The sequence below is a fragment of the Cottoperca gobio genome, unplaced genomic scaffold (genome assembly GCF_900634415.1).
Source record: "Cottoperca gobio unplaced genomic scaffold, fCotGob3.1 fCotGob3_332arrow_ctg1, whole genome shotgun sequence".
Lineage (NCBI taxonomy): Eukaryota > Metazoa > Chordata > Actinopteri > Perciformes > Bovichtidae > Cottoperca > Cottoperca gobio.
In genome coordinates this window covers 306,526-317,314 of record NW_021166938.1, presented here as the reverse complement: position 1 = coordinate 317,314, position 10,789 = coordinate 306,526, and the positions used below count along the sequence as shown (strand labels likewise).

Below are 10,789 nucleotides of genomic sequence, written 5' to 3'. Positions count from 1 at the left end.
CAATCTATCTTTATGTAGGGTTTAATTAGAAGTTCTCTTTCTCCTCCCTGGTCTCCGGGGAGCAGGGGTGAGGAGCGAGGCAGGGCGCAGCACCTGCCCCCTCTGTGCTTCACTTCCAGGCAGCCAAGGCGCTCCCAACAAAAGGAGACGCATAACTGACGATTTCCCGTCTAACAACGGAGATGCTGCATCAAGCTCATCGTCAATCATCATCGACAAATACCGGAGGTTATTTGATTCTGCCTTCAAAATAAAATGTCTTAGTTTGATGCTCTTTCAGAAGGGACACGTTTAATTATATCATATAGAGACCGGAAGTACCTTTGCTGTACTCTCACTGGCTTGACACTGAAAGGAGACCAGAAGGTGGTCGGAAGAAAGCAAGGATGCGAAGCAGAGGAAAACATTTGAAAGAAAGAAAGAAAGAAAGAAAGAAAGAAAGAAAGAAAGAAAGAGAGAGAGAGAGAGAGAGAGAGAGAGAGAGAGAGAGAGAGAGAGAGAGAGAGAGAGAGAGAGAGAGAGAGAGAGAGAGACACTTCATCAAGCTCATCGTGGGGAGCAAGACAAATACCGGAGGTTATTTGATTCTGTCTTCAAAATAAAATGTCTTAGTTTGATGCTCTGCCAGAAGGGACACGTTTAATGATATCATATAGAGACCGGAAGTACCTTTGCTGTACTCTCACCGGCTTGACACTGAAAGGAGACCAGAAGGTGGTCGGAAGAAAGCAAGGATGCAAAGCAGAGGAAAACATTTGAGAGAGAGAGAGAGAGAGAGAGAGAGAGAGAGAGAGAGAGAGAGAGAGAGAGAGAGAGAGAGAGAGAGAGAGAGAGAGAGAGAGAGAGAGAGAGGAGAGAGACTGGCCCGTCCTTGAATGCGGCTCTACTACTACAATTTCACAGCGAAGAGGAGGAGAAGAGAGGAGAGGGGATCCAGAGAAGGAAGGGAGAGAGAAAGGAGTTGGGGATGTGAAATGCGCCCGGGTCGCTGCTATCATCTGAAACACGGTGCTGCCTCCACGATCGTAGCGATCAGCATCACCTCGCCTCCTGCGCAACATCCTCAGCTCTGCATCGGAGCTGCCCGGAGAGAAGATTGTCCGCATTTTAGCAAGGTAAACAAACCCACACCTTACACCAAACACCGTCATCTTTTCCCTCGTCTTATGGTTTTAATTACCCCTATCTTTTTTCACAAAAAGTGCTGAAAATCATAACGGCAACGGGATGTTGTTTAAAGCAGGTCTCGGCTGTTTCCCTAGAATGGGTAACCCGCTTATTAGTATTTTTGACGCAATAGCATATATGCTTTAACAGACCCAGAGTAACACGAGTTAACCTTACAATTCGTGTTTTCCCACAACGTTAAGGTGGTGAACAATACGCCAAACTTCACGTTACATTTTGGCAATTTAATCAAATCTAGCAAATTGTATACAGCAATCATAACATGATTTAGGACCTCCGGTGTAGCCTGTCTTCCCGTCGGCTTAAATAAGTAGGTTGTAATTTAGTTAAACTTCAACCGGGAATGTCTTTAAATCATGTATGTGTGTATGTGCAGGGGAAGGAATCAGGTAAGGCTTCTGCTGTTTGCAGAATATGTCAAACGCACTAAATTAATTTGCACTAAATTAATTTGCACTCATGCTATTTTACATCTGTATTCTAGGTTTGCTGATAGTCAAAGCTAATTCATACGTTCTTACCAGTTTGGTGTGATACAAGAGACATGTGTTAAAGTCTATATGCATGCAGGGAGCGTTTCAGGATAATGTGCTGTAGTGAATCTGGCAAAGGAGGCTCTGTAGCCTGCAGACTCATTTGGGGGTTCATGGTTATCAATCCAGCTAGTGCAGAGGCTCATTTGGGAGACTGAACCAGTTTGAGCAGTTATTTCCAAAAAGAGGTCCTGGACAGGAGGACCACAGTACAATTACTAATAATTTGTTTCAGGCTAGACATTAGAGGATGAGTGATGATGTGACCAGGTGGTAATTCAGTATTTGCCTTTCTATATATGAAACATATAGATATTTCTTCTTCTGCTTTTAGTCACACACAATATATTTTTTCTTGTGTGATCTTAACATATCTGTGCTGAGGCAGTAATACTAATTACCATAATGATTTGTAGTGCCAACCCTATCAGTGACTAGTGGAATCACACTCTCAACTATTATTATCCACTGTACAGAGTAGACAGCATTACAACAGACAGTATTCTATGCTATAATAATACATTCTACTCATAATAACTCTTAAGACTAAAACTACTTGTTCAGTAATCACATACCACAGTGGTGCCGTGGTCGTGAAGGTTGTGCACTGTTTTCATATACAGTTACAGCTTTTTCCTTCTACTTATAGTGCACTGCACTATGCACTAGTAAAAGGCTATAATAACAATATAATAACTGCATAGTACTAATTTACCAAATACTGCTCTATTGGGTCTTACACTTTGGTTCTCTATTATAATAAATGTATGTTTATATTTTGGTATTTGGTGATTGATCACTAGCAGGAAGATGCACTGAAGTTGAATCATTTTAAAACAGACCACATTGTTACTATTAGTGGTGTCTTTAACGGTTCAATGTGTAAGACCTGCCAAAATGTATACTTAAAACTTTAAAACAATGAACAAACATTATGAACAGAGTGTGAAGAGGTAACAGTGTTGACGTTATGTCAAAGACATCTCTGTGTTGTGTTGCAGAGATATCTACTGAAGTTAGTATGCTAACAGCTAGCTGCGCTCCGTCCAGCCTGTAATTCCACTTTATCCTCTAGAGGTGATAGTGAGTCAGTGAAGCTGCAGTCTGCCTCAGTACAGAGGGAGAAGAAGTACATCTGCCTCACACTCTTGTAAATATTACAGACATGTTCCGTGTCTGTTTTATAGTTTGTTTATTCGATTACATTCAAAGTGGCAGAAAGGAGAAAAACCCCTGCACCACCTCTCTTTGTCCTCACAGCTGCCAGGAGGCTGTTTCTCGGAGTGTATATCTGTCTGCACAGTGGTGGGCCGTCAGGGCCAGCAAGGCCTTCTCTGCTGGCCTAAACATCATCAGAATATAAATTTAATTTTTACACAAATATTTCCACAAATATGTATTAAATTATTCCCCATAGCCTATTCTCTTTATTTCATAGCTTTCCTCTTGGTAGCGCTGCTTCCAGCCTCAGATCGAGATTTGGAGGGCTGGCCTTTATGTTAGAGCTTTTATCCAATCATATTTCAGCCATAATGTGTTGCCACTGTCCAAGAAATCTGCCCTTAGGCCTTCAGAATCAACAGTGCGGGCGCCTGTAGCTTAAAGTGAACGGAACAAAACTGTGGCGTTAACCAATCAGATTTCGAGTTGGCGACACCGGGGCCAGCTAGCAGGCGTACGATAACGTCAGCACGTCCACGTCTTTTGATTGGATACGCACTATTGAGAGGCAGAGCTAGCAACCTTGAACAAGCTAATTTGTGTAGATTTATACAAGCAGTTTTTTCAACCCACAATGGCTGAAGGAGGAGAAGAGATCGATTTGGTCGCAGATATAATTACAACGCCATTTTCAAGACAAACTTTTCAAGAAAAGCTAGACATCGTGAGAAGAGAACGGCCAACCCCGACGCTAAATATGCCAAACGACTACAACTCAAATATAAACATTAGAGATTGTATGGACCCAGTATTAGAGGTGAAATACTGCCCCCTATTACTTTGGAGCAGGTGGCTCGAAATTACACATTGAACCTTTATTGTTAAAACTGTGCTGTTATAAAGAAAAACTTTATCCAGTTCAAAATGAAAGCTCAAAAGAAAACAATTAAGAATTTTTTTCTCATAACCATTTAGACAAACGTATTAAAACCTTATGTAAGATCCATGAATGCCTAAGCAAAAATATTTCACCACATAGTCTCCCCTTTGAGGCTTATGGCCTCACTCACAATCTTTTTCTTCTTGTTATGTGCCCGGTACCATTGAAATACTCCTCACAAAATTCTAAACTCATATCTTGAAACCCTAAATTTAGGTTAGGGTCGTCTGACTCATCATCCTTATCTGAGTAATGTTCTGGTGGTGTAGGTATCCAAGGAGTTATAGGATACAAATCAAGCTGTGTATTTGTGAGAACAGTAATGTTGTGAACTAACATTTGAGTTGCTACTTTCGACACTATTATGGATCTAACAATAGGGATACAGCAACAGAATAGGATCCCTGAGATTATCAGACATAGAAGTGCCGCTAATCCTACATTTTTCAAAGGCAGCACTTCAAATCACTTCATTTAGGAAGATCATGCTGTGCACAAATCCTGACGTAATGAGATCATGACTAATATTAGTTTTTTAACATTATATGTTGATATTTGGATGTTTTTAACGACAAAATAAAATATGCCTTCATTCATAATTAGAGTGTGGCCATAAAAAAAACACCAGTGGGTATAGGGGACAAAACTGCTCCGGTTTCAATTATATTTCATGGATTTTTGATAATATCTGTATGTATTGGCTTGTAATTGCTGTTGAATGTCATTACATGTCATTAAATGTCATAAACATTTTAATAAGGGTCCTTTAAATGTATTTATTAAAGAGTTGTGAGTAACCAAGGTATGTACTGAGGAGGACATTTTAGAATGGAAAAATATAGTTATCAGTGCTCTCTGGTGGACACACTATATAATAGGGTCTCTACATTACCCCAACATATCTACATATACATATATACACAGATAAAGAAATATCTGTAATAAACTGAAATTGCCACAGCCACAGCACCCTGTAATGACCAAAGTGTCAGATAGATGTGGAGATATGGAGCTGGCAGGAATAAGAATATTTTTTTCTGCTCACAGAAATTATGCTGGTAGCTGATCTAGGAGCACATCTCCAAGGGAAATTCTAAATGATCATTAACACTTCTATAGTACACAGATGGTATTCATAAATTCTGCATAGGACTCAAGAACAGCTTTTGGCTGGGTACTTCAGTGCCCACTATATTGTTAAATGCTGTGTTTAAACCAAATATACTACAGTGACAGAAGTTAATTTTATAAATTAGGAACTAATTAAAGGTGAAACCAGACTATTCAGTGTTAATAAAATGCATCTCATGCTGTCTGTGTCAGTGTAGAGCAACACATTGTTTTTTTTGGTTAGTTTGTAATATGTTGTAGTTGTACCAATGTAGTTTTTGTTTTTTACAGTGAATATTCTTATGTCTGTTCATATGTCTGTCTAAGGATTTTTTGCCGCACTAGAGTGTTGCTCCAGAGATAACAATGTTAAGTTAAGACTCCCACTTTGGTACATTCATGGTCCTACAGCCCGGATCTTAAAAACCTCTCATCTGTGGAAGTGCCATCAGCAGTGTGTACTTATACATGTACAATAAAATATCTCAACAGGATGGATAATACAAACATTTGGTTCAGATACATTCATGTTCCCCACATAATGTATTGAAATAACTTTAGGGATCCACTAACTTTTCATCTGGTGCCATCAACAGGCCAAATGTTTTGTTTGTATAATACTTGCTATTATGACTTCTATGACCACATACCTGCAAAACTAATGACATAGCCATATTTCGTATTTATGGTGCTAATTGGCAAGTGTTAGCATGCTAACACGCTAAACCAGTGGTCTCTTTAGTATCATGTGGCCTATTTTTTATTCCCATGCAGCTGATCAAAGATCCACTGACTTTTGGCTGCTGGCTTTACATGAGCCAACTGAACTACGTATTATGTTTTTGTATTTAAGTGGCATAATATCTACTCCATGAAGCCGTATTTCTTCATCAACCTGCGTTACCTAACTGCATTTGAGCAGAATGTAACTAGATTGGTGTGAGATGAGCATTTTGCAGTTAACCTCAAATCTGACAAAGGTGCCTCATACAGCAGAGGCTGAGCCTGGAACCTCAGTTCTTATTAAGAACTGTCTGTACTGTGTTCACCCTGAATGAAAGTTGCCACCCAATGCATCAGTCAGATTCTTAATCTCGTGTTTACTTATACTCAATCAGTGTCATGAGCCCTCTCCCTGCCTGGTAACACCACTAATTGTTTTCAATTACCTCCACCTGTCTCTGCTCCACCCTCGTTAACTTACCAGCTGCACTGCATTTACTACTCATCATGCCCTGTATAGAAAGCCCTGTTTTTCAGTCCACACTTGTCAGATCATCTGCAAGCCTACATCGGAAATCCTGCCTGCCTGCCTGCCTGCCTGCCTGCCTACCTACCTACCTACCTACCTACCTACCTACCTGTCTGCTTTCAACTCTGACTCCTGATCTGTGATCTGTTACTACTACTCTGATCGCCAGCCCTGGTAAACCCGACTTGCCTTCCGCCTTACGACTACGAGTTTAGAATATCCCTGAACTGTACTACTGCCGTGCCTCATTCGGCCCTGTTGTGTGTGTGTGTGTGTTTTCAATAAAACCTTGATGTCGAAATTGCGCTCCTGGGTCCTCGTCTGTCTGTCCTGACAGAATGATCTGACCATCATGGACCCAGCGCACGCTCAGACCAGCATGCAGGTAGAGACTGAGATGTCTGTCCTACAGCAACTGGAACGCACTGAGGGAGACATCAATCGGATGACCGGCGATATCGCTTCCCTGCTCCAACTCAGCCACCAACAACAACAACAATTTAACCAGCAACAACCACTACTAGCCCACGTCCTGCTGCTACTCACCAATGCGGCCACTCCTGCTTCGTCTGTTCCAGTACCGTCTGCCCTACTCCATCCCGCTGTTGTGTCTTCTCCAGCTGCTTCAGGGCCCAACGCTGCAGTTCCGGCAGTACCGCCTCCAGAACCGAGGATTGGACATCCGGAACGCTTTGACGGTGACCCGAAGCAGATTCGAGCCTTCCTGACCAGCTGCCGAGTGCAGTTCGCATTACAGCCCAGGACCTTCTCGACGGAGGGAGCCAGGGTGGGTTACGTCATTACCCATCTCACTGGCCGAGCTCGGTTGTGGGGAGTGGCAGAGTTCGACCGGCAGACCCCAGCCTGTGCCTCCTTCAGTGCCTTCGAAGAGGAGATGTTAAAGGTCTTTGACTTAGGTTCAACAACAACCGAAGCATCACAGGCACTGCTGACCACCCGCCAGGGCAATCGGACGGTGGCAGACTTCTCTATAGACTTTCGTACCCTGGCAAGTCTCAGCTCGTGGAACGCCGAGGCACTGATGCACGCCTTCCTCCACAGCCTGGCGGACTACATTAAAGACGAACTCGTCTCTCATGAGCAGCCCAAGACACTTGATGACGCCATTGCCCTTGCCGTTCGCATTGATCGGCGTATCCAGACCCGCAGAAGAGAGAGAGGGCGTCTGAGTCAACCAGCCATTCGCATTCGGGGGGAGTCCTCCACGTTCCACCCCCCGCCTGTCAAGCCCGTCAAAAACCGCAGCTCACCAGGTGTAGGGGAGATCCGGGTGAGCTCAATACATCTTCAGTCTCCCCCCATCCGAAAACCCCTGCTTCAGCTCCGCCTTCGACTTTCCGACACAACTCACACCCTGGCCGCCTAGTGGATTCTGGAGCCGAAACAAACATAATGACACAGAGCTCGCGCGGCAACTGGGCGTGAGCCGTCAACAACTCACTCCACCCGTTCCTGCACGAGCCCTGGATGGACACCGTCTCGGCACCATCACTCACATCACGGCCCCTGTGACAATTCTGCTGTCAGGAAACCACCAGGAATCCATCCAGTTCCATCTCCTACCCTCACCCGGCCAACCACTCATCCTTGGATTTCCGTGGCTCCGTCTTCATAACCCCCAACTGGACTGGGAAACAGGCACAATACGCGAGTGGAGGAGGGGCTGCCATCGGACCTGCCTAAAGGGAGCCATCTTGCCAATCGACCGGGGAGCTTCCAGCACCGCCCCCGACATATCCAATGTTCCTGCCTGTTATCACAACTTGAGAGAGGTGTTCAACAAGTCCAAGGCCACGTCTCTGCCACCACACAGACCATATGACTGCGCCATCGACCTTCTGCCTGGCACCACACCCCCGAAGGGCCGTCTCTACTCGCTGTCAGCCCCAGAAAGAAAAGCCATGGAGGACTACATAAACGACTCACTGGCCACCGGCATAATCCGTCCATCATCTTCCCCCGTGGGAGCGGGATTCTTCTTTGTCGGAAAGAAGGATGGCTCTCTCCGTCCGTGCATCGATTACCGGGGCTTGAACGACATTACAGTGAAGAATCGTTATCCTCTACCCCTACTCTCCTCTGCCTTTGAACTGCTGCAAGGGGCCACAGTGTTCACCAAGCTAGACCTGCGGAATGCCTACCATCTGGTGCGGATGAGAGAGGGTGACGAGTGGAAGACTGCGTTCAACACTCCAACAGGACACTACGAATATCTCGTCATCCGTTCGGTCTCACCAATGCCCCGGGAGTGTTCCAGGCGCTGGTAAACAACATCCTCAGAGACATGCTCAATAAGTTTGTTTTCGTTTACCTTGACGACATTTTGATCTTTTCAAAAACTCAGACAGAATACACTCACCATGTCCAGTTGGTGCTACGCCGGTTGCTGGAGAACTCTCTCTTCGTGAAGGCAGAGAAGTGCGAGTTCCACGCCAAGTCTGTCTCATTCCTGGGTTATGTGGTGACCGAAGGCAGCGTTCAAATGGATCCTGCAAAGGTGTCTGCTGTGGTGTCGTGGCCGGTTCCAGAGACCCGTAAGAAACTGCAGCAGTTCCTGGGGTTCGCCAACTTTTATAGGAGATTCATCCGGGGTTACAGCACAGTGGCAGCACCACTCACTGCGCTGACCAGCGTGAAACAGCCGTTTCAGTGGACAGCAGCCGCTGACAGAGCCTTCAAGACCCTCAAAGCTCGTTTCACCTCAGGCCCTATTCTCCAAATGCCTGACGCTGGACGGCAGTTTGTGTTGGAGGTGGATGCTTCGGATGTAGGAGTTGGAGCGGTGCTTTCCCAACAAGCAGCAGAGGATGGCAAGATGCACCCCTGTGCCTTTTACTCCCGTAGACTGACTCCAGCAGAATGCAACTACGACATCGGCAACCGCGAGCTACTGGCCGTCAAGCTCGCCCTCGAGTAGTGGCGCCACTGGTTGGAGGGGTCTAAAGTTCCGTTTGTGGTCTGGACAGACCATAAAAACCTGGAGTATATCCAGACAGCCAGGAGGCTGAACTCCCGCCAGCGTCGGTGGTCATTATTATTATTCACCCGTTTTAACTTCACACTCTCCTACCGTCCTGGCTCCCGCAATATCAAGCCCGACTGACTCTCCAGGATGTTTCAGAAGGATGAGGCATCCAATGAGGAGTCGACAACCATCCTCCCAAGCCCCTGTGTTGTTGCTGCCTTGACCTGGAACATTGAGGAGCAGGTCAGAGTAGCCATCCGGAACCATGCCGGGCCCCAGTGCATGCCCCTAACCGTCTCTTTGTCCCAGCAGATCTGAGGTCTCAGGTGATTCAGTGGGGGCACGACTCTCGCCTGGCCTGTCACCCCGGAATCACACGCACCCTCCATCTGCTCTCCCAACGTTTCTGGTGGCCGTTGATGAGAAAAGATATCCAGGAGTTTGTTAGAGCTTGCCCCACTTGCAACCAGCACAAGACCCCCAGTCAGCCCCCAGCTGGGTTACTCCAGCCTCTGCCAGTGCCCATGCGACCGTGGTCCCATATCTCCCTGGACTTCGTTACGGGCCTTCCGCTATCTGAAGGAAACACTGTCGTCCTCACCATCGTTGACCGCTTCAGTAAAATGACCCACTTCGTGCCCCTCCCAAAGCTGCCAACTGCAAAGGAGACCGCCCGGGTGGTCTTGCAACATGTGTTTCGAGTCCATGGTCTGCCCAGGGATATTGTGTCAGACCGAGGCCCTCAATTCTCTGCGGCCTTCTGGAAGGAATTCTGCAACCTTCTTGGGGCCACCGCCAGTCTGTCATCGGGATTCCACCCACAGTCGAATGGTCAAACGGAGCGCATGAACCAGGAGCTGGAGAAGGCACTGAGGTGTGTGACCTCACGCAACCCCCGTGCTTGGGCCCAACATCTTCTCTGGGTAGAATATGCCCACAACTCACTCACCAGTTCTGCCACCGGACTCTCCCCTTTTCAATGTGTTTATGGATATCAACCACCTCTGTTTTCCAGTCAGGAGGGAGATGCTACCTGTCCCTCTGCGCTCGCCTATGCCCGCCGCTGCCGCCGCACATGGGCCCAGGCTCGCGCCACACTCCTGAAGTCCAGTGCAAGCTATGCACCAGTTTACCATGTCGGACAGAAGGTCTGGTTGTCGGCTCGAGATATACCACTGCGGGTGGAGTCGCGGAAACTGGCGCCTCGCTTCATTGGACCCTTTCCCATACAGAGGGTCATCAGCCCTACGGCAGTCCGACTACTGCTACCCAAGACCATGAAGGTACATCCCACCTTCCACGTCTCCAAGCTCAGACCTGTACATGAGAGCCCACTGGTCCCAGCAGCACCACCGCCTCCTCCTCCGCGCTTCCTCGACGGTGGCCCCGTCTACACGGTCCGGCGACTGCTCCGCTCTCGACTAAGGGGTAGGGGCATCCAATATCTGGTGGACTGGGAGGGTTATGGTCCTGAAGAGAGGTCTTGGGTTCCCGCTGGAAGAATTGTGGATCCGGCCCTCATCACTGAATTCCATCGCCAACACCCTTACCAGCCATCTCTCCGACGGGGTCGGCGCAGGGCTTCTTGCCATATAGATCCACTTCCAGGCCCTGCCGCC

At 46.8% G+C, this 10,789-nt stretch overlaps 1 protein-coding gene across 3 annotated transcripts in view; it reads left to right on the top strand.

The window, feature by feature from the left end:
• Positions 1 to 809: 809 nt before the first annotated feature.
• cntn2 (contactin 2) overlaps positions 810 to 10,789 on the top strand; it is a 74,147-nt gene continuing 64,167 nt past the window's right edge. For all 3 annotated transcript variants that reach the window (XM_029427522.1, XM_029427523.1, XM_029427521.1), the window contains exon 1: positions 810 to 1,115. The gene's annotated coding sequence lies outside the window, so the exon portion shown is untranslated. The remainder of the gene's footprint in view (positions 1,116 to 10,789) is intronic.